Raw genomic sequence first — 6,839 nt, forward strand, 5'->3', positions numbered from 1 at the left:
GTTAGTATATTTGTGCATTTTTTATAATTACATAGCTTTAGTATCTAGCTAAAAATTTTCATTTTTTATATGATCTATCTTCGTTATATATTAGGATATTGTCATATTTATGTTGCGTTTCTAAGCTATATAGATATAAGAAATCTATTATCGACGCTTTACTGTCTCTGAGTTTACCACCACCCCCTTACTAAAATTAATAAATTCTTTGATCTAACCTTATATTTTGATATTTCTCATCATTGCTTCGATTTGTAGTTTGATATTTCAAGAGTAGGTTTCCCTATAGTTCATATTTGATTTATGTTTGCTAGATTAAGCATAAGTTATACTCTATTCTCTTTTTTTTCTCCATTATAATTATTTACTTATTCGTTTATATATCTTCTATTTTTTCTATTATTTTTATTTAGTCTGGTCTAATGTGGGATAACAGGAATTTATTCTTATACAGACATCCCTGCACTACATCGAGGCGCTTATTGAATAAAGCTTCCTTAAATGTTAATGTGATACGACTCAAGGATGCAGGGGCTAAATCATATTAAATAAAATAAATAAAACGAATACTTATAAATACGAAAGTACGGCTGAATAGGGATAAATAAATAAAAAGAGAGATCTGACCATCAACGGGAATACACCCTCGACATCAGAGGTATGAATTTGACTGTTAGCGACATGTAAGGATTGTGTTTAAACGTTTTATTCTCCATAGAATTGTCTGAAGAGTTTGCTACATTCAAAAATACAGTGATAACATATTTTTTCTGTTTGTTGAAGATTGCTAAAGAAACAAATATGTAACATGCACTCTTATAAGAAAATAAAAATTTAAAAATTGTGAATTGAACTTTAAAATACACACACACATAGATATATATATATATTTGTGTTCCAGAAGATGAGATAAACATCACTACTGTTAGTTTCAAGTCCAGTAAAAAGGGAACTAGTCTTTGGTCGCCTATGTTGGGCATTATTTCTGGAGAGGAAGCTATAAACAGAGAATGATGAGTCTCGCAGAGGTGACTAGAAACTGGTCCTCTTTGTGTTGGATTTAAAACCAACGGTACCGATATTATTCTGATCTTCTGTAAGACTTAGATATATAAATATTACGCTCTTGTGCTCATTTCATTATAATCGAGCACTTTGCTGTGGTTCTCTCCCACAAACATTACAAAGAAATATATTGTATGTGTGTGGTTGCTGAGTAAAAAAAAATACCGTTTCTAAGAAGAAGTCTTGTTAAGAAAGAAAAGCTAATGGAAAGAAAAAATGGATTGCTAAGAAAAAGCAAAAAAAAAAGAATATTTGGTCGAAAAGAATGAAAGAATTACTGGGTTGGGAAAAAAACAAAACAAATTAAAGAAGAAAAAAAAGAAAGTTGTTAAAAGAAAGTAAAACATAGTATTGGTGAAAATAAAGACATTGAGATAGCTAATAATGAAATTAAAAAAAAAAAATAGAAAGAATTCAGAAGTATGATACATGTACAGTCAAATTTATTATGTTTATTTATGTGTTAGTATTTGGGATGGGTATGAACCCCGATTTCATTCCAATTATGAGTAAAATAGTTTTTAATGTATTACCTGGGGTGGCATTCATGCTAAACAAAATGAGTTGCTTCCTCCAAAAGAAGAAGTTTCTAGGAAATAATAAATTCATAATCATTCGCAATTCGCATGCATAGTTCGATCAGGGAAGATGACAACGTAAGATTCTACAGAGAGGTGCCGCTGTCCTCCTACTTAATACCCACCCCCAAATGGTCACTCACCTGTTATTAACTAGGCTCAATGTTGCTTAACTTTGCGTGATAAGACATAAAGCAGACAAACGAAATCAAATCAAAAATGTTCACCGGAATAATTTATTTTGTCACAACTTCAATAAGTAGGTAATAAAGGAGACATTCTGTTGATGTCTGGAAAATGGTAAATAGGATGGGAATCTTGGAGCAAATAAACAGCTTCATAACGCGATTCGTCACTTTCTTCTCCATAACAAGTTTTAATTCTTCCAAAATTGGCAATTAAATTCAAATTTATTTTTTGATAGCATTACGCATTTATTAATAAACTGCTGAAAATTCAAATCGCTGACACATTGGTAAACTGTCTGCCATAGAAAGTTTTATGAGGAACTTACCAAAACAAATTTGTACTAATTGAAAATTAGTATTACTAGCAAATATATGCACCCTTCGCTTGCATACTTTTCCTAGCTTGGGAGAATGATATCATGACAAATGAACATATACTACACGAAAACTGTCGTCAAGGAGAAGGTAATGCATGGAATGATGATTTTATAGCAACGGATTAGATACGACTCTATCACATACACGGTTCTGGATATGACCTTAAACTATATTCAGTGGTGAGGCCCCCAGCTTGCGGGCTTTGGGGAGTGTGGAGCCACCCTTTAATTACCATTGCTCCCAGGTCCACCCTGACCCGGAGTGGTAGTAACTGTTAGGGTTCCAACTGTGGGTTAAATAGAAACCGACTTGAAAACAACAAATATATTCTATTAAAAAGTTTTTCTTCAAAATCTTTGGATTCGGCATTAAATAACCCGAAAAAGGTTTATATGCCATAAAACGAAAACAACCAACCAACCAAATCTATCACACACACACACACACACACACACACACACAAAAAACATATGATAATGTCTGGGAAGATGGTTTCATGATAACAACAGCTACTACACTACCACTGCCCCCTAAATTCAGCATTAATTCATAGAGGTAGCAGCATAGTTTCGACTGTAAAGTTACTAAATCTCTATTCGTAATAGCTATTACTAGCAGGGAGACGTTGCCTGGGATTGAATAATGATCAACATATGTTTCACACTCCCATATTTTTATTGTCATCGAAATCTGTGAAATCGCCCATTTTTCAATCAAATCGAATGATTGTCTGCTTTCATCGCCAAGCACCAGGAAGAAGATTCACATGCCTGCCCACAGTGATTTAGTCCAAAATATATTGTACCTATTTACTATGCCTCCTCACGGGACAGAGTTGGACACCAGAGTCGTTTTTTAACGTGGAGAAAAGGTACAAAAATAAAAATTGTCTCAGTCGTGAAGGATTTCTCCTCCACCGAAAGAGAACAAGAAATAGAAGTGCAGCATCTGAAGAACAGATGGTATTTATTTGCTCCCCCACCGAGCAAATTAGGCACAAGGCCGATTTTTAATGTGAGGAGTGAAGGGAGGGGAAAGGGAAAAAGGGGACCAGCTCCCGAGAGGTAGGAAATGGGAGCTGGTTAATGGTCAGGCATGTGGGTTGCCCCCACATCTGGTCTTTGCTAGTCATAGCTAGTCATAGCTTGCAGTATCTGCCGGAACAGATGGTATTTATTTGCTCCCCCACTGAGCAAATTAGGCACAAGGCCGTTTTTAATGTGAGGTAAAAACCAGCTCCCCTAAAAGTAGGCAAAAAGGGGGCACTCTGGTTACCAAAAATAATAATTGTCCCAGTATAGAGGGTTTCCCCTCCATTGACTGGTACAAATTATCTTAAGTGCAGCATCTGCCGGAACAGATGGTATTTATTTGCTCCCCCACTGAGCAAATTAGGCACAAGGCCGTTTTTAATGTGAGGTAAAAACCAGCTCCCCTAAAAGTAGGCAAAAAGGGGGCACTCTGGTTACCAAAAATAATAATTGTCCCAGTATAGAGGGTTTCCCCTCCATTGACTGGTACAAACTATCTTAAGTGCAGCATCTGCCGGAACAGATACTACACTTTGATCTTGGCCAAAAGGCCAAGAAAACGAGTCCAAAATATATTGTAGTCAACAGATAGAGAATCTAGTGTGGATTTTATTAAATCATTGATATATATATATATATAACGGCTTGAATTAAATGTTTACTCCATACACACCGTCCCAGTAATGGTGCATAAAACGAGACCTCAGTTTTAAAGATGGCGGAAGGTCTATCAATTGAAGTATGGAATCACAAAATGGATACAATACTCCCGCTATTCTTCAAAACTGCTTACTTATATATTTGGATAAAATATTAAGATTTTTTTTTTTTTGTTAATATATTTTTTTTAACATATTTACGTTTTTTTTTTTTTTTTTTTTTTTTTTTTTTAGTGTAGTACATTTAAATATACCTTATTTACATATACTTTATTTAAATCTGTGCGGTCTATTACGATCGTCACCGATTTAAAAAAATATTATTTTTATAGTTAACTATATTTTACGTTAACCCCCCCCCTTATACTAAAAATATACTAAAATCCGTATCAATTGATTTCGTGTTTTTTTAATCGCATAGAAATATCTAAACAACTTTTTATCTAACCTTATTCTATTTCTTTTATAAATATTAATGATTACTTTTATATGCGCAGACACTAGTGTTACATGCTTTCACATTCATCAGTACAGGAAGTAATAATTAATGCCGGTAGAAGGATTCGAACCCAGCTACAAAGTCACTTTTGACACCATTTGCTTGGATGTTACCTGTGGACCGGCATCAATGAGAATTAAGAAAAATTAAACAACTGTAAATGGCAATTTTGTTTTCTTTCCCAAACAGGACTTAACTTTATTAATGTGAAAGGAACTTATAATTATAAATATTGATAATTATTAGCTTCTCTTTCTTTCTTCACCATAATTCATTCATATTCATTTTTCTTTTCATTCGTTATTTCAATTTGTTTGATCTTTTCATTTCTCCATTTGTTTTTCATTCATTCATTCCCTCTCCCCTTAACAAACCATTCATTCATTCATTATTCCTCCCCTTAACTAAGTATTCATTCATTCCTCCTCCCCTTAACAAACTATTCATTCATTCATTCCTCCTCCCCTTAACAAACTATTCATTCATTCCTCCTCCCCTTAACAAACCATTTATTCATTCATTATTCCTCCTCTTAACTATTCATTCATTCCTCCTCCCCTTAACAAACTATTCATTCATTCATTCCTCCTCCCCTTAACAAACTATTCATTCATTCCTCCTCCCCTTAACAAACCATTTATTCATTCATTATTCCTCCTCTTAACTATTCATTCATTCCTCCTCCCCTTAACTAACTATTCATTCATTCCTCCTCCCCTTAACTAACTATTCATTCATTCCTCCTCCCCTTAACTAACTATTCATTCATTCTTTCTCCCCTTAACTAACTCAACACTCATTCCTCCTCCTCTTAACTAACTATTCATTCATTCGTTATTCCTCCCCTTCATTAAATATTCATTCGTTCCTCCTCCCCTTAACTAACTATTCATTCGTTCCTCCTCCCCTTAACTAACTCAGCACTCATTCCTCTTCCCCTTAATTAACCATTCATTCGTTCCTCCTCCCCTTAACTAACTGAGCACTCATTCCTCCTCCCCTTAATTAAACATTTATTCGTTCCTCTTCCCCTTAACTAACTCAGCACTCATTCGTCCTCCCCTTAATTAACCATTCATTCGTTCCTCCTCCCTTTAACTTAACTAACCATTCATTCATTCACTCACTGTTTACAACTTCGCCAACCACTCATCTAACCATCGCCTCTGTCACCGAAACGCACTCTCATTTCCCATTTCCATCCCTTCTGTCACATTCAGCCTTCCTCATGTCTACTCTAACAGTTATTATCCCCACTACTCCATTAACTTTAATGTAAGACTTATTTTTAATTCTGACTTCCTTATCATCCTCACAGCCTATTTATATAGCATGTCAGCTTATCTTTTTCGCACGCACACACACACACACACATATTAGTGGCCTGACAAGGACACAGGGGAGACAACCGAAGTAGCAAAACTGAATCTGGCTTGCAGGACACTAATATATATATATATATATATATATATATATATATATATATATATATATATATATATAAACACACAAATGTTGCCAAATTTGGACATATTTTATTGGTTTGAAAATATAGGTTCTTTTTTTACCCATTGTCATACAATTTTATCCATAGAATAGAATAGTATTATAATCTTCAAAAAGTCTGCAAATGTTCATGTCCCATAAAACTAAAGATGTAAGCATTTCAATATTCAATTTGGCTACGAGTATAGATGTATCCACACACAAACGCACACACACCCATATATACCACCTTTTTTTGTCAAATTTATAAGTTAAACATCTCAGCGACCATTGTTCAGAATTTAAAAAATAAAGGCTTGTTGGAAAGGTAATGACCTGAAATATGTAGTGGGCTATGTGACATTTGCTCTAAAGGTCGCACATTGTGGGGATCATCCATCATCCAGAGATTATTTTTGACGCTTTTTACGGCCATAAAATGTTTCAATCATAGACATTTGTTTTCCTGGTTTTGCATATGAATTATAAAATATCCTCTATTCACCCAAAATATCTAACCTTGATAAGGGAGACTAAAACTTGATTCTATTGTTTGAAATGATCTGAAATAAGAGCAAGGGGAGACTTGATTCCAAATATTTCTCATATGTTATATCTCCCCGCTTTAATTTTCATACATGAAGTAAATTTCACAGTGTATAAGGATTGTTTGATACTGGACATCGTACCCTATTCCTAAAAGAGGGGAGATATTATATAAGAAAAATATTTGGAATCAAGTCTCTCCTTGCTGTTATTCCAGATAATTTGAAACCATAGTAGCAAGTTTTAGTCTCCCTTCTATCAAGGCCAGAGTTTTTAGGGAAATATATATTAATAGTATAATATTAAGTTAATGCAAAAATAATGTCATATTTTGACGTTCAACTTCAAAAGATCATAACTCCTTTCATAATAAACTTTATTAATTGAAATAAGAATCATTAGAATCGACA

At 34.0% G+C, this 6,839-nt stretch overlaps 1 pseudogene; it reads right to left on the bottom strand.

Annotated features, from left to right (window-relative positions):
* Window positions 1-3,656: 3,656 nt before the first annotated feature.
* Window positions 3,657-3,804, bottom strand: LOC145265333 (U2 spliceosomal RNA; annotated as a pseudogene).
* Between the last annotated feature and the right edge of the window lie 3,035 nt (window positions 3,805-6,839).

Source organism: Euprymna scolopes, chromosome 3, assembly GCF_053919585.1.
Source record: "Euprymna scolopes isolate OS-2025 chromosome 3, ASM5391958v1, whole genome shotgun sequence".
Classification (NCBI taxonomy): Eukaryota; Metazoa; Mollusca; class Cephalopoda; order Sepiida; family Sepiolidae; genus Euprymna; species Euprymna scolopes.